Below are 25,458 nucleotides of genomic sequence, written 5' to 3'. Positions count from 1 at the left end.
ATTGTGTAGTGGGGTTGAAACTGCCGGGCTGATGGTGAAGCAGAGCAGGCATTAGCTGTGCCAGCCTTACATAACATTGCAGGCTGAAGCACCCAGAAGGAACTCACTTCTTATCTCACCCTTTCCTCCCACTTCATTATGAAAAACAAGAAAAAAAGGAAGGAAGGAAGGAAGGAAGGAAGGAAGGAAGGAAGGAAGGAAGGAAGGAAGGAAGGAAGGAAGGAAGGAAGGAAGGAAGGAAGGAAGGAAGGAAGGAAGGATAAAGTGCCTTTAATGCTGTTGCATGCCTGGGTGCAGGTTCCTTGACTCGCCGTGGGGTGGGAGGGACAGCTGCTATTCTGGTTCTGATCCCATGTTTTGCTAGACACAGAATCAGGTGTCACTGTTAAAAAATGCTTTTCTGCCTTCTGATTCATGATGGCTTTTTTTTCACGTCTTGCAGTGGATGTGAAAAATTATCTGAGTTTCAATATATCGCTGGGGGTGCCTTTCTTCTCTCATTAATTAGTTGTAACCCTTGCCTGGTACTGATGCTTATGTCGCTTTAGATGGCTGATATCTGCTAACCACCCTTCTGAAAGACTACAAAAGAACCATGAAAATAAGAACGGGGAGATGGACAGATCGATGGATGGGTGAAGGATGCCTCTATTACAAGGAGCGAGCACAGAAAGCTTGGATTAGGGTGAACAGCTGGTGCGGATTCAGTAATCAACTGCTCTGAAAGAAAAGCCTATTTTTTCTCATCCCGTGGCATTAGGGAACAGGATACCAGAGCTGCCAACCTTACAATTGAAATCTGCCCACACAGAATAGCAAATTCCCCTTGGCTTGCATTTAAATGCTCCTGGCTCATTATAACTCTGTACAGCCTTTAATACATACATGTGGTCTGCATATTATCCTGGAAACAGAGCGCTGCACTGCTTCTCTCAGCATGTCTCTGCCTTCATTTCAACACCAAAGGGAGGGACAGGCGGGGGAGAGAAAGGAGGACAGGGAGCTTATCGAGTTTACAGCTGCTGCTGAGAATATTGGTTTGATTCTCGCTGCTGGTCAGGATTAATTTCCACAACAGGCAGCAGGTTGGGGTGGCGTGCACTGGTTTCACAGCATTAGGAGGTCGTTCTTTGGGACACCCCCTTGGGAATAACACACCCTGCCAAGGAGCTGGCTCACAGCTGGGAGCCATCCTGGCGAGCTGTTGTGTGAGGAAGGGCTGCAGCGCGTTCAGCTGTCATTATCCATGAGGGAACAGCTGAGCCAGTACATACGTCTCTGTATGAAAAATGGGGAGGCTTGTTGTCTGTTGATTTTCCCAGGTATTTTGGTGATGCTAAACATGGCAGAATTACCAAGACTTTCTCCAGCCCTATCAGCAGCAGCAGCAGCTGCAGGTACAATCGCCTCTTCTTCCCTTTCCTGACAGCAGGAGTCCATCTCAGCCCTGCGAGGCCAAGATAAAGCCCCTCTCTTTGTTCATGTGGCACCACAGCCCTCTTCTCAGGCTGCAGACCTGCCCAGGAGTCTGGGAACAGGCTGTGATCTACAGACCATAAGTTCACCTGAAAGTGATGATGACAAATGGTATAGCAAACAGCTGCCAAGTGGGGACATATTTCTCTTCCTTCTGCCAGATGTGAGTAAGAGGTTAGAGGCTTGGTACATCACATTTGATCCCATTCATCAGCCAGTATCTTGGCTCCTGAGTAAAAGTAAGGGAAACATTTTGGTTGTATTACCCTCTTTATTTTGGAAGATCAGGATAACAACAACAAACAGAACGCTTGTTACCAAGAAATTTTGATCTGTAACTCAGTCCTGAATATTCAGAGAGATCCCAAAAGCTTGGGCTGCAAGTTTGCAGTCAAACACCCTATTAATAGTTATGTCATATTGCTGCTCATTCAGTGGCCTGTTTTCTAAGGCAAAACATGGCTTGTCCCTGCTGCCCCGAATGCAAGGAGAAGAATGGAAGGGGCTGCAGGAAAATGTGTCAGCCTGAGTCCCTCCTGTGCTTCTTGCAGAAAGGAAAGGAAGATATTAATGCAGATGATTTTGTTACATAAATACATGTTGTATCAGGGCCATTTTTAGCATTTGTGGGGGTGTGAAGAACTTCTCCAAGCTGCGTATCTATTTCATAGGATTCAGCTGAACTGAGGAAAAGGACAGAGAGTTTTAAGGTAAACCATCAAGATAAATTTTATTTAAGCCCACATAATCCTGTACAGGGCTCCACATGACAGAAAAAAGGTTTTGCTAGCACCTTTCTGGCCTTAGTAGTGCTTTGTAACAGAAAGACCTCTTAATATAATTGCATAAAATTAAGGACACATTTGTCATCAAATTTCAAATAATATGTCTGCCATTTCATTTCAGAGAGTTTCAGTTCCTTTAAATTCCAAACAGCTGCAACATTTAATTAAAATGGAATTTTAAAATCAAGAAACCTAATTTTACTTCAATCTCAAAGTCATTTAGACTTCAAATAGATAAATTTCTAGTCAGGAAGGAGCCATTTTTGAAGAAAAATAAAATCTAGAGGTAATTTAACAAATCAGGTTCATAACACACAGAACTTATCCTGATTTCTGAGCAACTTTCTATCATCCCTTCCACTTTAGCCTAATGGCCCATCCATCCCTGGGGGGTAAGCACTGCTCGCTGCACCCTCTCAATGTGTCCATCTGTACTGAAAGTAGAGAGTGAATTGTGACCCTTGCCACAGCCATGCCAGCTAGGGACACGTTACACCCACCCTAAAAATGGGCCCAGGTTCTGCTGTGGGTGTAGGCTGAAGAGTGGTTGGTTGGGACTGGCATGGGCAAACTGGATATTTGCACTCCTACCATGCTGGAAGTGTCTGGCAACAGGGAGATCCTCTGAGGTTTTTTTGCCTGCAAACATTTCCAAAAAAAAATTATCATATTGTCTCCATGGCCATCTGAGAATATTTTCCTTCTGGAAAGCAGTTTTGGAGGACTGTGTTCTACTTACAGGAAGGCATCACCAAAAGGAAGTTTTAATGGGATTAACTAGCAGTACAGATTTTGTTTCTTGTGCTTTAAAAGCATCTGGGTTTTGAAGGAAAAAAAAATTAAAAGTACACGAAAAGTTAACTTTTTATAAATAATCTGAGCTTGGCAATTTGGCTAATTTCCAAACAGTGCCTACACTCACTGTTTCTCAGACTTCATCATGTAATCTACATGGCTGATCCTAGCTGGGTCACTGGTAGCTGCGAGGTACCCAGAATCAGAGGGAGGAGAAGGTGGTTAAGGAGATGGGGTATGCCTAAATAAGTGTAATTTAACACTTGGCAAATCCGTGGTAGGCTTGATCCAGAGTATTTTACAAACATGGTAAAGAATGTTAGCCTCATTTAATAAAACCAGAGAGAGACACAAGTTCATATTTTGGACACTTCACAGTTTAGGAACTCAACTTCATTGCTACAGACGTCAAGTTTAATACCTCCTGTTAAATACAATGTTTTAAATACATCCTGAATCTGCTGACACCTGTGAATTACTGCTCTAAGAGAATAATTTAAAGCCACCCTCTGAACTGGTGGTCTACGAAGAAAAGAAGTCAAGAATCAATTTCACTGGTTACAATAGTGCTGTTTGGTGGTAAAACGACAAGAAAGACACAGAACCTCTCCGTGACTTCCATGTTTGCTTCTCAATACTCCATTCCCTCATTCTGTTGGTTACTTTATCATGGATTTATTTTGGAGAGACAACTCCAGATAAAAACCTATCCTGCTGTTAAGAGAAGAAATGTTTAAAATTATTGCTTAGCATTGATCAAAGAAGGAGACACAATCAATGCAATATATAGTAATGATAAGGATTCCTGAGTCACCCCTTAGACTCTAGAGTTCAGTTTTGGTCACAGTGTCAATAGGAGGCGATTCAGGAATTCACAGAGACTTCAGAGAAGTCATAATCTGTGGGGAACAATAAAACTGCTAAAACTATGCTTTACACAAGCTGACTGCCCAAAGCCTTGGTTGCTCTTTTTGGAGCAGGAAGTAAAGTAAAGATCTTTGGTATGAGCATCTTGAGTCAAAAACTAACATTCACTTGTGGTAATAATGCATTTAACAAGAAAGAAAATAAAATAAAGGAACTCTAATCACTAGGAACACTTGAACTTGATTTAAAATAAGATATACACTGGAAAGAGGCATCCAATACCAACTCAGAGGACAGATAAATTGAGAGAATAATACAGAGACAGGTCTTTTCTACCTTTGGCTTCCATTAGAAACATAGAGTTTCTATGAGACATTTGTTTACCCTAACTGCTTACCACTCAACACCATAAAAGTACTTTTCAGTGTGTCACAGCTGTGTGACACACAGTCACAGCTGAGACCCAAACTTCACCAAACAAGTCACAGTGGCAAGCAGGTTAAAAATTAACTGGACCAGTAAACAATAAAAGCAATGAAATCATCCTTTTTGATTGCTGCTCTGCATTTCAAAAGAAAAAGTAAGGAAAATAGACAGGAGGAAAAGTGTAGTTCAATGCCCTCAGCATGTAGCTGAGAAGCAGGAATAGATCAATGTGGGATTTTGTGAAGATTTCAATAAATTCAGTATCCGTAGCAGCAGTCGCAGCTCAGACACGATGTCCCTGGGCCAGCTGGGGGCCACCACAGTGGACACAAATGTAGTCCCTGGTATCAGGTACTTCACCGAAGTGTCCTTCTGCAGTCACAGCAGTAACAGAGGCGTCTCTGAAGGGTGAATCAACACTGCTAAAATGGTATGTAACTGTGGAAATGCCTATTCTCTTCCACCTAACTAGGGTGGTTAAGTTAGGGGCTTTGAAGTTCTTGTATCCCTCTCTAAATAAGAAAGAGAAACAGGTTACATCACGAGGTGGTTTTGGCTTTGTTCCTATGGCCATTCTCCCTATCAGCTAAAGCAATGTAATATTAGACATCTTCACCTCCTCTTCTCCCCACCCACAACATTGCAGGTAGGTTGATAGTGGAGCAATGTGGTGAACGGGGTTGGTTATGCTATCTGGGTCAACAGAAACCCTGCCAAAACCACCAATCAACCTACTAACCAACCAAACAGCCAAATAAACCCCACAGATACTAGATAAACCTAAACAGTTTAGTGAAGGAAACAAGCAGTGCCCTGTTAGTGGGAACATTTGTTCTCCAGAGACATAAATCATCCTCAGGGGTTCATGTTAGGACTATCAATGTGCACAACAAGTACTGAACCCATTCTGCAGAGCTTTTTCTCAGGGGCCCTGAAAGCTTGGAGGATTGTATGAACAGACACAAAGGGGAAAACATTCAAACAGGTAAGTTACAAATTCACAGTGAATCTATGAGAAGTGGAATGACCTTTACTCTTCTTCGCTCATCTCTCATTCTTACAAGGAGAGAGAAAAAAATTAATTTTACTATGCTATCTTCACTGTTTTCCAACAGTCATAGTGGACTGTACTTTTTTGCTGTAAACCTACTGCCAACAAAGGATATATTTGACCTAATGTGATGATTTGTTCACAGCACTGTACAAAAATTACATTATAAAGACATAGACACAGTACATATTTAATCATTGTAATACGCAACATTCTCACTCAGTGATATTTCAATATACACACACAGGAGTTTTGAACTGATGGTTTCCTTAGATAAATGCTTTCCTCTTTATTCTCATGTATCTATAGTAGACTATTAATCTAGATGTTAACATATGTGTATAAACATAGACTGTGTTGTTCTTGTAGTGCTGTAGATGGTTGTATGCACATATCTTTGCCTGCTCAAACAGAACCTGCAGCCCAGCTGTATTTAATAAATATTCCCTAATTCTATTTGATAAATGCTCCCTTTAAAATCTTTCCTCGGTAACATTAAAAGTCAATGCCCTAATTTTAAGTTGCCCTTTGAAAGTGAGCCAGTATTCAGATGGATATTGACTCCAGGCCTGCTGGTTGTTCTACAGTGGTGTTTGGAAGGCTGCTGTTCTAATGAATGTGCTAACATTTGATACACACACTAACAAAATCAATAGCACTATTTTTAAAAAAGCATGTGGCTTTACTAAGTACACTGTCACTATCCCGTCGTGCAGAAGTTTACTAGAAACCTCCCTATATGACTAAATTGATGCATCTGGTTCATTTCTCTTCTTGCATGCCAGAATGCATAATACCAGACTTCAAGGACAGTCAAAGTCAGCCTCTGCAGCAGAAAAAGCTGCGCTTATTTAAGTTTGAAGTGTATGTGATAGCCAGTACCTGAAACTCACTTGCAAGTGTCTGTTTTTCTTCATTTCTGCCCTGGTGTTGGCATAGAAGAGACCTAGGGGACCTAACATATCTCTTTGCATCAGAAATTCCTGCTTCTGTGGTTCCTGAATGAATTTAGTAACTATGGATAGAGAATAAAATGTGTTTTGGCTCACTGTTGAATAAATTAATCCTTGCTCTTTTGTTCCTTGTCTTCAGTAGGAAAAGACACTGAAAGATTCTTCAATCTAAACCTTAGATCTGCTGCAGTCCATCTAAATCATCCTGTCTTCCAAGCAGTTACTGATAATATCCAATCCACGTGAGTGAACAGGCTAGAAACCTTTAAGGGAAAGGAACGTGTGTAAGAAGAAAACCCAGATGAAATTCAAATGCGGTATATATTCAAGCATTTCTAGTCACATTGGCTTGATTCAAGCTCTGAAAATGTCTGTTCTCCTTAAGGAACAAATTCAACACTATAGTATGTGGCCATATACTTGAACTAGAGACTAAATATAGCACTAAAGAAGTCAACACTTGTACTGATGCACGGGGATATTCCTCCCTAGGTGCAGGACTCTACATATGCCTCTACTGAACTTGATTATGTTCCTTTCTGCCCACCCACGTCTTGCTGAACGGCAGCATAGCTTTCTGGTATATCAGCCACTCATCCCAGTTTTGTATCATCAGCAAGATTAAGGCAAGTAGAAGATCAAACAAGTAATACTCTAATAGTACATGCAACTATGTCTTAAGTCTTCAAAAAGCTCAATAAAGCAGGTTTATAGAATGATGTGAATCAATCAAAACTAGTTATTTTGATCATTTGAATCTTCAGTGCTAGTTAGTTGCCAAAACTTGGCACCAACCTCATCAGAAGGAACAGAGATGTCTTCATATACATTCACACATCTGTACCAGGCATAGATTGGCTGAAAAAGAAGCTAAGCAGCTACACCAGAGGAAAGATTTAGATTTTAAGTGAAAGAAAGTTTTCCTTTTTTTTTTTTTTCCTAGTTTGAGCAAGCATTGGCCATGGTAGGAAAAATATAACTTTTTTTTTTTTAAACCACATTCCATTTCATCACTAAGGCTCAAAAAAGCCCCATAATACTAGAAGGTTCATACACAGGTATCCTTCTGAAGTCCAGTAGAACTGATATAGAAAAGACAGAATATTCTTATCAGAGATTCAGAGGATGTTCACTAAATGGAAAGTTTGGTAGTTCAAAGCCTTTCAAAGAATATTATTCCACATGAAGAATAATTAGATAAAGAAACTCATTGTCAGAAGCTGTTATCCAAGTGGAGAATAGAATCAAAGTGTAGATTCAAAGGGAGACTACGCATTTTATTGGGCTAAAAATACATCATAAGCACAAAATCTAAGAATTTTGTAGTGAGTATAAATGATGTTCCATGTAATATCTCAGCATGAAGGATAAGGAAGGGATTTTTTATTCATGGCATATTACCACCATTAGCCTTCTATGCTGCTTCTTGCCTTGTCCTTCTAGATGTCTGGTGGGTATCCCTGCCAGACAAAATACCAGGTTAGTTGGGTCACGGTCACGAATTCATTGTAGCGACTCCTACATCTTCAAAACATTTCTCTCTTTTGAGAAAGGGATAAGTGAGAAAACACAGACCATTTTAATAACTGGTTCTTGCTTCTCTTACAAGGAGCACCAAGAGGCTCTAGGCTATGTTCCTCTTCAGGCTGCCTGCAGCATCACAGAAAGAGGCAGGACATGCAAGTGAGCCTGTACCATAGCTGCACAGGCAGCCACATGCACACAGTCTGCTGGCAGCCAGCAGTTAGCAGGCACAGGCTTCAGGGCAAATTGCACCGGTCTTGTGGGAATCCTGAACCATACTGGTGTGCAAGGCTGGGCTGAAATCTCCTGCCTTGCTCCCAGTGGTAGTGAGCTTGAAACTGTGATGGTGATGCCCACTGCTGCAGCAGTCAGCTCTGGCCTGCTATGATCCTTAATACCTAAATGTCATTATCCCCATTTAAGTAGACACTTCAGAAAAGAAGAAACCAACCCAATTGTCCAATACCTCTGTATAACAAATGAGAAAATGATCCCAGTGTTCTCGAGACAAAATGAACTGCTTTAACCCCACCTTCCCTCCTACAGAAACATTGTAAAATTAGACTGAAGTGGCCTCTACGTGGCTATAAACGTCTGATATTGGGAATGCAGAGAAGAAAAAGACTATTCTCTCTGGCACACATAAGCAGTATCATGTAAACAGGAAAGAGTGGGAAGGCAATCTCCGCTGCAGGCCTTTCTAATGAAACGGTATTTGTGAAACTACAATCCAATAAGGAATAGGCAGCGGAGAACAGGAAAACATCTATAGATCCTCAGCTCATTCTGATCTCACATTATTCAAACTGAAACCATACAAGAAGTAAAGAAGCCGGTGGCTGAAAAGGCTTTACATGCTGATGCCATGCAAATGACAGCCAACTGAGTGGCTGGGCAATCAGGTTTTGAGGCAGCATTGACCATGTCTGGAGAAGACAAAAAGGTGAAGGGAATCCTGTGGAGGCAAAACAGGGATGAACGCGATGGCGGGATGGAGCAGCAATGAGATCTGCAGACAAACACATCTATAGCTTCACTCAGCTCACTGAGCTACCACAAACATTTGCTGAATTCTTCCTACCGTTTTCTGTCTGATATTATTTAATCTGCCTCAGTAGATACTGTCCTTCACCAAAAAAATCAAAGACTGTTGTGTGGCCTGGGTATCACATCAGGCTGTCCAGCACACAGATATTCGGTTAACTTCTGGGCAGGTATTCACCAGGTCTAACCTGATAGAGTACCAACTATTTATTTTTTCTCTTCAGCTGACATACCTTTCCACAAATAAATAATGTAAATGTGCACAGTTCTGTACAGATCAGTAGACAACATCACTTTGCACCCAAAACATGGGCTCTGCTGACTTTTTGAGCTCCTTCCACTCCTCAGGCAGTTTGTTCAGTCATGATTAATTTTAAGCAGATGATTTCCACCATGCTGGACAATTTCTTCCATTTTTATTGTATCATCCATCCAACTAGAGAGGATATTTTGGCACCATGCAAAATTTTGCTATGTGCATTGATACATCCTGCAGGTTGTAATGAAATCTCTTGATTATGATAATCAAGGGTGTTTCAGAAAGGAAGGAACTTCATTATTTACAGGCTCAGTTTTATATGAGAGGTAGATCACAGCTGGCAAGAGTTTCTCTAAGATCTGACTTTTCACCCGTTGCTGCAAGAGAACTAATAATACTGGAAGGCATTAATATCTGTTACTCAAAATCATGGATCTGGGGCACAAAAATGGCCTGGGTATTGTTTATTATATTGCAATCAGACAAAGAAGATTTTGTGTGCATTTGCTGTAAATAAAATGTTTTTGCTAAAGAGTAAAGCTCACAAGAAAGTTCCAAAGGAAAAAAAAACACCACTGAAACTGTAAAGGCTCTGAATATTCAGTAGCTATTCAGAGGGACTATGGTGCCCAAAGGACACCTGGTGACATTCTCCTGCCTATGTTACCGGCATTTCCAGCTGGCAGCCCTTCTACCCAGTAATTGATGGTGAAACAGGTACCAGTGTAGGATATCGACCTGTTGTTAGGTTCTGTGGGACTGATGGAATGTGAGCTGCATTAAAGTGGGCAGAACGACAGCATGCATCTTGTGCCAGAGTGCTGATTATGGAATCTAAAATCTACAGGAAAGAAAGAAAAGGCCAGAGTTTCCCATGGATGAGATTTTAATTTGCACAAACACAGGTGGCAGACACTTTGGAACTTTCCACTTTGTATTGTGCTCTCATCTTAATGAGCATTAACTTAATTTTCCAACATGGGAAAATGCACATAACACTGATAAATAGAGGGAAACTGTAGTTCTGATATTCCCCTTCACTCAGTTGTTAATACTGTATTTAGAAGGACATGTACGTAGGTGCATATCATTTCTAACGGCTGCGTTTCCTTGAAAGGAGCTAAATTCATCACTGTGGCAATTAAGGAAGGCTCCAGCAGGATCACACCCCAAACTGAATTGAGCCACAAGACTCCTTATATCAGTTTGCTGTGAACTGTAGGCAACACATGGATGCTGTTGCTCCTCACCAGTCTGAACCCACTGTACTGCAAGTTCCTCAAGCTTGGCTGCTCTCAGGCCAGCTCCCATGACTTTGGACATGGTGAAAAAAAAAGAGAATAGCTTTCTTCCAGTTTAGCATGCTGAAATGGTCGGCACCAGGGCTGGTTACTACTGGAGCTGCTTCAGGGAGGAGGTAGGGTCCTATGGCCAGGATGTGAGGAAAAGCACAACAATGGTAACTATCTGATATATGGTTGAGGTCCATCACAGCCTGAACTGTGAAAAGCAATAGTTTTCTTTCTGTGAAGTGAAAGCACTAACACCAACTAATAGCAGTGGCAGATTTTCAGGTGATTGCTCATGACCTAAACATCTGCTGCAATAGTGCAATTGAAGAAAAAAATGTCTTGGTCATCTAGCATCTATATTAGTTGGGTTTGTATTAACTGATCAACTTCTTGAAAGACATGCTTGCTTTTTCTACTAAACAGCATATTTTGAAAAATAAACAACTCTTCTACAAGCTGTAAAATACAACCACTGCAATCGGACACTGGTGCAAATGAAGCATCCAGTGCCAGGAGACATCACACACGCTGCCAAAGAGACCTTTTGTGTTCATTATATGTTAAAACAAGCTGCTCTCTACAAGCTGAATTTCAGAGCCTAAAGGTGCAGGACCAAATCACACACTCTTACAGTGCCCGTGGTGCAGCAGAGGAAGGCTGACACTCTGCTGCTTTGCCTCAGATCAGCCCTGCAGAACGTGGGAGGACCAGACATCAAAAGTGATGAGTATACCAGGTAGTGCCAGCAGCACGGCAAGGTACACCTGCCGTTCAGCTCATGGTATTGGGCTCTGAGGGCATCTCCTGCTTACCGCTGACAAGTGCTACCTGGTCAGCCTCTCCAATTCCAATTAAAGAGAACATCATGTTTACAGTGACATTCATTACAGCTGTTCATGTATTTTGGACCTTCCTGCTCCACAGAAACATAATAATTTATGCAGGCATTTTGACATCTCAGGGAATTTCATCCTCTAAATTAATCTAACCTCTTAATAGCCATCTTGAGTAGATACTTCCCCATAAGCTTCCCCAAGCAGAAAACTGGTGCTTTGCAGCTGAGTGGCCTGCTAAGGCACAAGCATGTCTATGGCTGAGCAGCAAAGGGAACCAGCTGTGCGCTGCAAAGGGCAAGGACTACGCTGTGTCATCAGGGCACCACTGCCTCCCACAGCCCCTGCTCCTGTGACCCCAGGGTCAACCCTGTGCTGGCCTGTTGAAATATACCGGAACAGGATTTGCCCTTGCCTTGCTCTGCCAATGATGTAATAGCAGTGGAGAAAATGCACAGAGGAGCAGCCTCTGAGAGGAAGAAAAAGGACAGTGGCAGAGAAAGTAAAAATGAAAGCAAGTGGGGGAGATAGAGTGGAAATATATCTCCTGGTTCTTTGGCCCACGTTTCTCACTATTGCAGCAACTGTGTCGTGTAAATCTCCTTAAGCTCGATCTCACACTTGTTTGACTTCTGAACTTCCTTACTTCCATTGAAAAGCTAATTTGGAACCTCACTCCTCTCATGGCTAGGAGCCTTTTAATTTCCAGCCTAATTTTATTCATAGCCATATGTCCACGTGTTCTTGTGCCAGCCTTGTACCATAGCTTAAATAGTTCTCCCTGGATGATGTTAACCTCTCAGTTCTGGTTTCACGCTTAGCTTAAGCTCACTCTATGCGTGAGTTGCTGCCAAACAAGCATCCCCTCCCTCCAGGCGGTGGCACAGACACATACTGCATCTCTGCTCTTGACAATGTGCCCACACTTTTTCCTCCATATCGCTTTAGTGCTCACACTGTGGCTGACCTCATGGTTAGCCAGTCTCGGAAAACTCCTCTAGCTGAAAATTACCTCAGAAAAGATCCCTGATCATGCAGGTATCCAAGCATAATCATTTGGCCAAGGAAGGTGTCAGGTCTGTGCAGCACAGGCAGAGAGAAGGAAAAAACCCCATATGCTAACATCCTGGATAACAATCAGTTTAAACCAACTGTGAATCCACATCCAAAGAGAGCAAGACTTCTCTCTTACCCTTTCACATTGCCCAGTAATAAGTCTCACTTTTAATTTCTTCTTGTCAGATAGATTATCCATCTTTCAGATATCCTCTGCATTTGTTTCTGCTGGAACTAATCTCCCTGGAGCAGGGGATGACCAGATCCAAACACACTACTCTGGAGGAGACCTCACCAGTTTCCTCTTCAAAGGTACTCATACTCCTCTTTCTGGGTTAGAAAAACATATCCTTTCCATCTCAAACCATTATATGATTCTGATTCTATATCCTGAGATGGCAAGGTTTTTTACAATGAGAAAGAGAATGAAGAGGTCCGAAAAATTCATAGAGGTAGGCAGAGAAAGAGGACAAAACCATTCCCTGGGATGAATTCAGCATCCAGAGGTCTCTGTCAGCCCTGGGGCTTCATGTGCTGAACCCTGCCCTAAAGCCCTCTTGGCATTTTTGCCTTCCCCAGAGAAATTCCAGCATGATTAAAAACATTTTCTTGGGTAGTAGTGTGAGCATCCTAGTGCCAGGAAGGTAAGAGAAGATGATGCTGACAAAGCAGGCAATGGCAGTGCTTTAGCTAGTGGTTTCCTCATATCAGACAGATGCTTCTGTCATTAAGCACAAGAACCATCTAACCACATATGCTTTTAGACAGGCGTATGTTTATGTATGTTGTTGACATAGAGCATGCACGTCCCTTCAGATGATATTTTGCAAAATGCAAGAGGTAAACAAATGAAACAGATCTCAGAAGAGTAACAGGAGGAAAAAGACTTTCTCTCTAGAGAAAAAGAGAAGGGGAAAAAAGAGTTCAACCACTCTTTAAATGATTTTTCATTTTAGAGTCTGGTCCTCGGTGTTGGGTCCATCATCATGTACTCCCAAGCCCACAGTGGTGCAGCATGAGTGGCGACTCTCCCTGGGTCCTTTGTTTTCAGGAAGAATGTGAAGTTACCGGACTATCTCTGAGAATTCAACACTGAATCACGTCACACCTGATGACAAATATGCGTATAAATGGGATGTTCCCTGGTCAGAAAGGCATCCCTCTGTCTGGCAGCTGAATCATAAATCAACCTTGTTGTAGCTTTGATGCAGGACCCTGATCCCAGGAGCTAGAAGATAGGACCTGCTTGAGGCCACAGGCTGGCAGCATGATAAATCTACACGGCAGAAGCTTCCTCTGGATCACATCAATCACACCTTAATATCACTGCCACTTCCTTCCTTCCCTCTTCAAACCCTCCCAGACACAGGGCAGTGGGCTGGGGTGTCCCTGTCAGAAAGGGGGGTGCAACTGCTGGGCAGGACTGTTGTAAAGAGATGCATACTCCCTGGGCATTGTGCTGGCTGGGCTGCATACATCTACACAGCAAGTTTACTGCCCATCCACAGACCACCCGGGCTTCGTGCATGTGGTGAGTTTCACAAGTGACACTTCAACTATCTGCATACACTCACAAAAGCTGCTCGGCATCTGTTTGCAAACACCAGTTCATTTTCCGAGGCTTCTGAAGATATTACTCTAGACGGAAAAAGAGGGCATGTCCCACTGAGATTTTGCCCTTTGGAATATCAAAAATCTCCCTCTTAAGCTACCTTTTCTTGGTTACATATTTAATGAATATTTAATGAATAAAAATCAAGAAGACCAGCAGGAAATGGATGAGTTACTTTTAATACCCTACAAATATGAAAATGACCTAAGCCTTAGATTAAAGCCATATTAGGGGACCGGAGGCATATGTAATTGCTCTTCTGTCTGGATTATCTGATAGAGTAACACTTAGAGGCACTACTTGCCAATTGCATACATAAACCGGGTTTATCATGTCCCCAACAAAGCAGATTATGTTTTTGTGGTGCCGTTATCCACATGTTCAATCAACAGGACTGCATTACCTTCCTCAGTGACCTTCATATCACTCTCCCAAATTAAACTACAGGGTGTTAGTCCGCAGCTCCAGCTAAGGTAATTAGCTGTGGTGCGAGTGGTACAACCTGAGGCAGAGCTTCGTGGTAGCATCAAGGTCAATTACCTCAGAAGAGAGAAGAAAAGCCCAAGCAGAGGCGCCCTTCACCTTGAACCTGCCGTGTGTCACCAGGAAGGCTCCGCTGCTCTGAGTGCATCTTGCTGAACCACGGTCCTGCCATGAGCAGCGTCAGGCACTACAGGGAAAGGGAAACCAAACAGCATTTTTTCCCCAGAGCAGCTCTAATTAAGCAGTTAATTAGGTGTGAGCTGAGATGGATCCCTTGCTGCAAACTGTGGGTTTGAGGTCCTGGTTGAAGTCAGAACAAGGGCAAAGGTACAAATTTAGGCTCAGATGAAAAGAAGATGGAAACTTATGGTTTGATCTAGCAAGATTTTCTCCAGTGCTTAAAGACTTCACCAGTTTTACAAGTCAAATCAACCTGTTATTACATCATGTCTCCCTCATCTCATTTGGTACTACAAACACTGCCAAATATGAGGGACTTCTGCCTTCTGTGTTTTAACCCATCCGCCTTTGGCAGCCTGTGGCATCACCAAGGCAGACTTCAGTTCCAAAAGAGAGCCTCTCAGAGGTTCTTCCTGCTTACTCGAGTCCTGAAAAAATGACAAAGGGAAAACCTTCTCTGTTTTACACTATTTTAATGAGAATTAAAGTAAAGAGGCATATATGTTAACCAAGCTAAAAATGTTTGATGTGAAAGTTTCCAATTATCGCTAACTATCTTAAGACAGAAATTCCTAGACATTTTAAAACCCTAGCCATGTTGTCCGCGCTGTGATATCTTTAGAGAATATGATAGAGCTATGTAAAGTTGTTATGATTGCTAAGTGTATTCAATTATCTCTGCTAGTTTTGTCATCCCCCACCCATACTCTCCATTCATCCCAAAGTTCAATAAATAATTTAAGCTTGTTAAGTGAATTCATGCATGCGTTACGAATAAGCACTTTGGGGAAAAATACAGTTATTCTGCCCACCTCAATGTATGGGCATGAACTTGCCACTAATCTGCATAGAGCTGTGCAAAGTTGTCCCGTTTCCTCTTACCCATCCCCTACAGAGAAAAAAACCAACCAAACTTTGGAAAATGAGTCATGTGAATGCAGGGATTCCTGCAGGGAGCCTGTGGAACAATGTGTGCATTTGCTGCGCACAGTGACCTCCCATTGTCTCATCTTCACACATATAACAGGGGATTTGCCAGCGGGGAGGCTACATGGGAAACAAATGGATGGACAGTAAATATGATGTTGGCAGAAAGTGCAAGAGCATCCTTCTGCTTCATTTCTTTCAAAGGCTTGTGCATAGTAATTCCTCTCCTTTGTGGTATATGTAAGGTATATATTCATTAGGTGCTTGCTAAAGAAATGCTGGCAGTGGTCAGCAGAGAGGCCTGTATGAGGGCGTTTATTCCACCAGCCCCTTGGAGTTCAAACACTACGGCATCCGTGAGAGGGGAGCAAAACACCAACTCTTACGCTAATGAAGATTACAGTGAAGAATGGAGTGGATGAAAGCCAGCTGCTCACTTGCTGACAGCAGCTCAGAGGATTTTTCCTTACCACATTGGAGTACTGAACTATAGCTAAGTTTCATCAGAACTTTCTCTACAAACCATTTCAGAACCTTCACAAACAGGCTGCAAAAAATTTACATGGAGATAAACCCTTCATGTCAGGTCTCAAACAGATAAAAAGGGCTGTTATTTTTGTGTGAAAGAACCAGAGATGAAACCGCTAAAGCACTGCAAATACACATATGAAAATCTAAGTAGTCAGAAACTGAGCTTGTACACATTCAGAGAGTTGCACAGAGGTCAGTTTAAGTTAATTTACGCCAGATGATAACTTAGATTGTGAAAACTAACACATCTTTTTTTCTAGCACTTTTAAACCACATTATACCAATTTGAAGCAAAAGAATTATTTTCTGTTAAATTCTGCAGGATGACTCAATAATTCTGTAGGGAGGTGATCAGTTCCCATTCACTTCCAGAGGCCTTTTTCGCAGATGATTTGAAGTGGCAATCAGCAGCAATAGTAGTTCTTCCATCGCTTCTTCCATCAGTCTCCTCCACAAGCAGCAAGCTGCGATATTTTAAACACTACTGTTGGTACAAGTGGAGAAATAAATGATATTGCTGAAGTATCACTTTTCATACCATTCATCAGTCCTAAGCATGTTTTTTTGGTCTGGGAAAAAAAAAACCTACATTAATTCTTTTTTCTCCTGATCTTTTCTTTCCATAATGCTTGAGAATAAGAATTAATTGAAAAATATGAAAAGCATTTTTTTATTTCTAAATTTGGTCAGCGGTAGCAAGATGCAGTGTTTTCAACCTGTGTGTCTTCACCAACTCCACCCTGGAATGGTGATGGAGTGTCTTTACCTCCAGAGGATATAGTGGTGGCCCTGTGTAGAGCAGGCTCACAGCCTTTGTCTTTGAAGGTATGGATCTGAAAACTGGTTTCACCATGGAGAAACCAAAGATGACAGTACTGTCATCATGCTACCTACTGTGAGAAATAAACCAGTCTTAAACAGAGGAAGCTAATACCAAACATTGGTTTGCTCTGCTGCTCATCACTCACATGACTGTGTCTTTTGTTTTTCAGTGTGACTGGTGGTAAGGATAGAAAATCAGCCCCAGCTCTGAATTTCCTGACTTTTGTCAGTTGATGTCACACCCATAACATTATTCAAACCCGGGGGGGGGGGGGGGAAGGGGGGGGGGAAAAGAGGAGGAGACTTGTATGTAACAGATAAATGTCGACAAAGTCCTGTTTAATGCCTTTTAGGTTGCTAGGAAACCCAGCTCTGTAGCCACCACAGAGATATCTCCAGCTAGTGGCTTAGATAAGCTCTGACTTGTTTTGATTATGTGAGCTTTATTGCAGAAAAGACAGTAGCATGCTTGACACCACAAAAATATTATCTGCTACAAAAACGATGGCACAAATATCCTTTATTTCTCATAGTGCATCCATGGGAGGACACTAAAAATACCTTTCTAGCCCACCAAATCACTTCCCCCTAGAAAAATCCACACCTTGAAATGAAGGTCTCCCATGGTCCCCTAAGCCTTGGGCTGCTGTTGCCAACACCTCTGTGTTAAATGATACGGTGGTGAAAAATCATTATTGGCCTGCCTTTAATTTCATGTTTCAGGAGAACAGTGATATTTGTGGTCTATTGGGTGGAACAGATAGCTAAGAATTTGACTGTTTGTGCTCTTCTCTCAGCTCTGCAATTTAATGTTGTGCTTACAAAGTCTGAATGAGCTATACCTGTGGCAGATATCTATGCAACCACATTAATGGAGGAGGCAAAGGGACGGGGGCCTCTCTGCTGTAGCTCGTGGTGACCTGTGGTTTGCTCAGGAGTGCTAAGGCTCTTCTCCCTTCAGTCCAAGACCATCTCTTTTTGCTCATGCTATGCTGATGCCCTGCTCCTGCCTACAACATACCCAACAGGCATTTGGTGAAATAGTGGAAATTCCACACCCTTCCAGTAACTGGTTTCCATTCTTCACCTCCTTAATGATAGGAAGTTTTTCCCTTGATCTATCCTACCACATTTCAAGCACCATACTTCTTGTCCTGTCCATAGCATGTATAATGAACAGGCTATCCCTCCCTCTCTCTAACAACATTTTATATATCTGAAAATAATTATCCTTTCTCTAAACGGTCGACTTTTCTCTAAACAAAACACCTTAAACTTTCTCTGTCATTCCTCATAGAGCATATTTTCCCAAACCTCTTCAACATCACTGTGTAGTGCCTGTGAATGCAGAGCTGATATTCTACTATTTATAGACAAAAGACAACAATATCTAGGCGAAAACACCAGTCTGACCACAAGCTTAGTCATGCTGTACCTATGCAGTTTAAATCCAGGTTGCTGGCAATAGCTTGGGATCACAAAATCTATGCTTTAGTCAGGAAAGGATCAGGCAGACATGTTTGATGATGCACAGGGTTGCCAAGGGGTGGTCGTGTCCTGCTGAAGGAGCCAAAACTACATGACAGAGACCCTGAATTCATAATTGGGTGTAAACAGACTCAGGACTTTCCTTTTGGTCTAAGTTTACATTCATATATTTACATTTAATAAAGTGTACAGCTCAATGAAATACCTTCATGTGACAGATGCAAATTGTGCCAGTCAGAAGAGACAATCCAGCTGAATTGCTAATAGAGCTTAAAAAATCTCTCCCTAAATTCACGACCAATTACATGAGAAGTTTCATTCACGCAGAAAGCGTAATCAGCCCGTAATCATAGCATTGTTAAAGAAAACTGTGCTCATCAATCTATCTCAGGTAAAGCTATTACAGAAGTTAAAATGTGATCCAAAGGGTGAAAACAATTAGGCACTTTCCAGCTAATTGGGAAAGCAAGATTCAGAATAACGAGTTCTGCGCTGAGAACTCTGTAGCTGAAATGTTTCAGTTGGGAGAGCTTGGTGCAAACAGGTACTTTCCGAACCATTCCATATATAAGTTAATATTAACATTAGGCATTGCACATTTAACACAACAGTCTAGGAAGCAATGATCTGGTATGTTTCCCTGCATCTGTGATTAGACATTGGGTCTGTATACTGTGTTCAAATATAACATTATATTCTGAGACCCTGTTATGGAGGAGACAAAAAGCCTGTTTAAACTGTCTTTGCAGCTCACACCTGGAGGAAGCCCTTGTCCTCTGCCTGTCCTGCATGATTTGGCCTGTGTCCCTCAGGAGCACGTGAACCATGACCACACTCTTGGAACAAATCTGGCATCCTACCAACCTCCACTGCCATCTGCGGTAAACATCTCCACAGCTCCCCCGCACTGGGATCAGCAGAGCAGAGGACCACATCAGCATCCTCCTCATAAGGCAAACAAGCTTAATAAATGAGTGCAGAGGCTGTTGCTAGAACACAGCACCTGCTTCTGCTGCCATTTCTTCTCAGGACACAATGTCAGTCCCACCAAAGAAAGCATCACTTGCTGGGGTGATGCTTAAACCAGGGCTGTGAATGGCTGCACATAGATGCCTGTTAGAGCTGATTTTGTCCAGATGGTGTTTGTGCACTACTGTTGCCCCAATTATGTGCCTAGCTCTTAGCTGCCAGCCAAGCTGTGACATACCAAGTTGTTATATGGGAGTGCTTCTGGGGGCCTTGATGTCATTGTTGGCAGACATGGATGGGAGGCTGCTGGTGGAAAAGGCTGCTCACGTGTTTGTTTGTGTGTGTGTGTGTGTGTTCATGAGTGGTACCCAAGACATGGGGTGAGATGAGTTTCCTGAATGTGGAAGTCCTGAATTTTGTTTGCACCTGACTAACTTAGTTTTTTTAATAACAAAGTTCACTGTAAAAACCCAAGCGGTCAAATAATGAGCGGATTGATCTAGACCTCCCTGGATTTGTACATTTCATGCCAGCTAGGAGACTAGTGAGTGAGCAGAGTCAAGTGACATTTATGTGCATGAGTATAAGCATATGGACACTGGACAACATTCTTGGGCAGAAGGAATGAACGTGGCCAGGTCTGTAGGTAGTGTCTGTGGTGTCCAGAACCTTGTGAATAACCCTTGCACATGCACCCAAGTTTCTTCACAGAGGTAGCTAATCTGACTACAAATGCACTGTGCAGGTGCACTCATAGTCACGAATCGTATTCACAAGGTCCGAGAGGAACAAGTACAATTTTTCCAGATGTAGTCTGCACAGAAGCAGTTTTGGCAGCTGCATGCATGCTCTCACAATTCTACAAAGAGGTGTTCAGAAACATCACAGGTTCACTTGTCTACCTCATGGAAGAAGAGAGGACCTAATAAGGCATATCACAACCAATTTCTTTGATTGACACTTTCTCTGGCTTTAAACTCCACCGGTTTGAATTTACAGTTACTGGAAAACTGGGACTCTGCTGACTGCAAACACAGGAAATGAGTTATTGATCTGTGTATCATCTGTATACTGATGGTATCTCAGCCCATGCCTCACAGGTTCCATGAGCAGGTGATCTCACTTATCTAGGTATTGCTGCCAAGTCATGATCTCACAGCCCAGCCACTTCCTCACATTTCTTTCCTTCTGCGTTTATGTTCCTGACCATTCACTTCCCCTTATTCCTATGCAAGTCTGGATGCCCATTGGTCCCAACCATGAGCTCATGCAGCTCCTTAAGCTGGGAGAAAACTGACCATTTTCTCTTTGCTGGGTTAGGTGTCCTCTGTATTAGCAAGTGGATGTAGGTCACAGGTGGGAATGGCAAGCACCAGAGTTGGCACAAGGTAAATGGTAGGTAAGAACAGCTGGAAATTCAAGTAGTCAGGGGACAGCAGGACCTCCCCCTCCAGTAGTGGATGGTCATTAAATCAGCTAATCAGCTTGCAGGATTTCATCTCTCTGTTTTGGCCATACACTAAACAGATCTACTGTAGACTGTGGGATTATTAAGTGAAATTGCTCCAAAAGTCGAGCATCTAACTAAAAGAATCTCTTGCAACTCATCTTTTTTATATGAAAGCCCGCGGTGAAGACAATAAAATCTTAAGCTCAGTGATACAATAGTCTCTGCCACAGTTAAAAGGACCAATATGAACAACTGACTTTCTTCACTGTTTGTCATATATCATCCTCCAGAACAATGCAAAACTCATTGGATTCACAGAAAGTCATGCTTGTCTGTGCACTCACAGATGCATTCCCAGTCTATTTAATAATCATCTTATCTAAGGAGCTCAGACAGCAGAGAAATCTGCTGTCAAAAAGATCTCGACATTAAGAGGTGATGTACCATGCCCATTGATTGAGCTCTTCCTTCCCTAACCTCAGTATTATAAACTTGGCTCAATAGCAGGGCAGATCCTGCCTGGACTGCCTCTGCAGGCCTTAAAGACAATGTCTGACACAATAACTGAAGTTCAACTGGAGTCAGTGAAGAGTTTGCCTAAATTAGAAATGGAGATCTCCTCAGGGAAGTCAGCCAGAACCATTCACATTTCTGAAAGAATATCTAATTTATAAACTTTTGGTGTACCTGCTATTACTTCTGCCGTGAGGCTGAACTTTTTAATGAGATTAATGATCCATAGGTCGCTGTAATCAGTGATTGATGAGGTTCTTAGCAAAATCAATTTACTGTTTCTTTCTACCAAGGGTTGCTGCCACTCTACTGCATCCCAAACTGGGTCACAATTAAGACAATGTAGTTTGATCGGTTTTCCCTGACCAGACGCTTCAATTCAGTGCCCAGAGTTTGTTTAATACAGTTTTCCGATAACTTCAAGGAAGCCTAATGGTAGCAGCGTACTAACCCACTGATGCTAATCTGCAGGATATGCAAATGAATTAAATTAGATCTTGTTTTCAAGGGGTATCGTAAGCCATCCCTTAATCTTTATGTACTTTTGGACATGATTGGATACATTAATATTTAATTTCTGCTAGGTGTGGTTCATCTTTCTCTGAGGTAAAGAGCTTACAGCGTGACACAGCTCTTGCACCTCCTTCCTTGCTCTGCTAATAAGAAATATGAGATCCAGTTTCTCTCTCTTCTTAGTTCCCCCGCTGCTTTCCTCCCACAATATTTAAAAAATCTGACAGTAACGTGAGAAATAGTTGTTGTAGGGCTCTGTTCTCACTCAGTGATTCCTGGATCACATTTGCTACCTCAATGTGCCAGTGCTGTCAGGACCTGAATAGGAAGACTGGTTTTTACTGCTCTTCTTTACCCTTGCATTGCCCTGGGGCGACTGCTTTACCTTGACCCAAACACAAGAACAATTCAGAGAAGATTTTTGCCAGACTGCTGGACTTGCATTGATCCTGTAACCTACTGGGACAGGATTTGGGGATATTAGTCAGCCCAGTGTGAATTTGTGCCTTGCACAGACCCTCAGGACAGTTCATACCTCTGCAGCTCACCAGGCTATTTGATTTATGGAGTTCCAAGTGACCTGGGACATCACCACCGCCAATAATTAAGATCATAGATTTTAAAGGTCAATAGGGACTACTAGCCTTCATTATGCCAGAAGCCAAATAATTTAATCCAGTAAATCCTGCCTCAAATCCATATCTTGTGGCTGACTGGAGCATATATCTTCAGAAGCTGCTCCAAACTCTATTTAGAGATTTCAATTTAATGAAGTATCCCACTGAGCGCTCTGTGTCCCTGTAACCCTCCTTGAGTGCAGCACTGCCTGTGATGTTCTCACATCTCCATTCTTACAGTAGACCTTTGCTTAAAACATTACAGATTTTGGTTAGAGCAACAATATTTCCTGAGGTCTGCCAATGTGTTCTGCCTTACTTTAGTCATGGCTTTATGATGTAAATTAGACAGATAATACTGTCCGTAAACCATACTGCATGATCAGATGGCAGACTAAGCTTACTGAGATTGAGATTTCCTTTTTAATTAAAACTGCAACACTTCCGTGTGGTGGATTAATGCTGAAAGGGTCACTGGAGGAAGTGAATTAAAGTAGGATTTGAAAGACGAGAAAGTGGCCATTTTTTAACAGTTTAACAGCAAACAGCTGTGTCATTTCCCAATGTCTTCCTTGCAGGACTCCTAAGATTATATTATCTTTTATTAACCCTTAAAACTTCTTAAAGGAAGTTAAATGTCTTCTTCGTTTTATTGGTATGAAAAGTAGGGTGTGGAAGATTGAAATAGCAATGAAATCATATTTGGCTTCTCTTTTGTGATCTTCATCTTGATAATGAGACTGCTTTTGGAAGCATCTGGTACCCAGGACTCCCACTAATTTCTGTGGGAGTTGAGGGAACTCCAACAGCTCCAAAACTCAAGCCCCAGTAGTTCTTTTTAGCTAAATCATAATTTTCCCTCAGACAATATGTGCACTCAACAGTTAAGGTGCCATATGAACACGGAGCTTTAATTCCCATAATATCCAGTCCTGCTGGCCAGCTTGTCCCAGAAGACTGCAGTAACCAGTGGTGCCACAGATGTCACACTTGCACTGAAACATCCTGTCTTCTCTGAAAAACAGCCTAGAATACTTCCTTTTCCCCAGACTCTCCCAAGCTACAAATTCTTGACCCAGAGTGATGTGAACCCACCTTCATATAGGCCTCTAGATGATTTTCTCCCTATTAGACTAACTGCTGTTCAGCTGATATCTGTTAACAAAGAAGAGTATAATGGATGGTTAACTTCAAATCCAAGACTTGCACAGGAATTCTTTTCCCAAATACTCTGCAATTAGACGTATGCTGAGTAAGGCAGAGACTGCAGTATTATATCACTAGGAAACATGAAGGGAGAAGAAATCTGAGCCATCCTTGTTCCATTAAATAAAAATAATAACAGGAAAAAAAGCTGCTATTTCCCCTTGTTTTCCTCAGGTTTGTAAGAAATCCTTAATTAGCTGCTTACAAAGAACAAAATTATTATAATTAAATAACATGTGCATATTTGCAGCAGTAGATTAGGAAAGCCTAACAATTCTTAAGCAAATACCAGCTTTCTTCCAGAAAATACTGTCTGTTGAAAACAATAAATCCAACGTGGTTACAGACATTTAAAAACAGACCAGCTATTTGGTATTAAACATCAATAAATGATTTGAATAATCGAATATTTCTGTGCTGGCACAAAAGAAAAAAAAAAGTAGAAGAAAAATCATAACCCTGCAGTTGAGATTATTAGGGGGAAAACATGAACTGAATTAGTCACCTAACATTTCCTATGAAAGCGACTTCACCCTGCTCAAGCTTCTATATGAGACAATCTACAGGAAAGCCAGAAAGCCTCTAATTCCCAGGCTGCAAGCTGCTTTAAGGGGGGCTGAATTTACTTTGAATATTTCAACAGCACAATGGCATCCTCAGCATTAAAAAGGGCCTCTGGGCAGAGTCAAGGTTACCTTGTAACAAGAATAAATAAAATTATGCTTACCCCATCAAGTACCTCAAAGGAAATAAATTTTTAGTTTTATAGAATAACAGTGAACAAAAACTACATTAAGAGGCACAGATCGTACTGAAGACTAGAACAAGCAATGCCAGATATCCAGACATTTAGGAGATGGGAAGAGAGCCCTAAAAGTACATATTTTGCCCCCAGCCCTCCTCATATTCCCCATTACAGAAATCCACAAGACTGCAGTTGTGGGTAGACTGAGGGAGGACCCAAGCTTCCACCTGCGCTTACCTACCCCCATCATTTTATGCCAGTAAACTCTGCAATGCAGCAGTGAGTATTCTGCACTTGGGTGTTTGCTTGTCTCTCGGTGTCTGTGCCAGTGAACGTGTGCAGGCAGCAGGGAGCTTTAATAAAGCAAACTCTGCAGTAGACTGCAGAGCAGGCTGATTAACAGTTTCAGTGGTACTGGGTAGCACAGCAAAACGCATTGCCTCCCCTCCTCCACCCAGCCTTAAACCTGATAGATCCAAGCTCTGACCAGCATCAGGTGGTTGAAACGCAGTTCATTAACTCATGGTGCTTTCTGTCTGCTCACCACAGAAATGCTGCAGGAGCTGCTTACAATGATCACATACTAAATGTGTTTACTGGAGCTCAAAACAGCTTGTCTCCCTCATGCCAAGACCGCCCTTTAAAATGATATTAATTAAGCAAGCAGCTTTAATACAACAGGCAAATGGCATGTAATCAGTGATTATAGCAGCAGACAAGGACATGATTTCCCAGAGATTCGGTGAGAAGAGGACAAAAGCAAGACCTTGTATTCCTCACATCCTTCACCCAGAGCTCTAACCTGCCCCACTCCCTACCATCTTCTTCCAGATCCCATGGGTGGGCTCCTGCCTTATGCCAAGGTCTCCAGAGGAACATCTGAGTCAGGAGGGCTGAAAAAGGGTTTATTTTCCTATTCTGTAACAAACCAGCTGGGGAAAGAGACGTGTTTCCCCAGTCTAGTTTTCAGACTAAGGTAAGGCAAGGTGATGCAGTGGCAGCAGGGTATAAAGCCAGTCACCCCAGACGCCCTCACAGAGC

At 42.1% G+C, this 25,458-nt stretch overlaps 1 long non-coding RNA gene across 1 annotated transcript; it reads right to left on the bottom strand.

The window, feature by feature from the left end:
* Nucleotides 1-13,737: 13,737 nt before the first annotated feature.
* On the bottom strand, nucleotides 13,738-24,770 carry LOC128852211 (uncharacterized). The gene is made up of 3 exons (XR_008449917.1): nucleotides 24,659-24,770; nucleotides 23,562-23,621; nucleotides 13,738-16,578 (listed from the first exon to the last, which is right to left on the bottom strand). It is a non-coding gene; the product is annotated as an uncharacterized LOC128852211 (long non-coding RNA).
* Nucleotides 24,771-25,458: the final 688 nt, after the last annotated feature.

This window comes from Cuculus canorus, chromosome 5 (genome assembly GCF_017976375.1).
Source record: "Cuculus canorus isolate bCucCan1 chromosome 5, bCucCan1.pri, whole genome shotgun sequence".
Taxonomy (NCBI): Eukaryota; Metazoa; Chordata; class Aves; order Cuculiformes; family Cuculidae; genus Cuculus; species Cuculus canorus.
The sequence above is the reverse complement of the archived record's forward strand: the minus strand, read 5'-3'. Positions and strand labels throughout refer to the sequence as shown.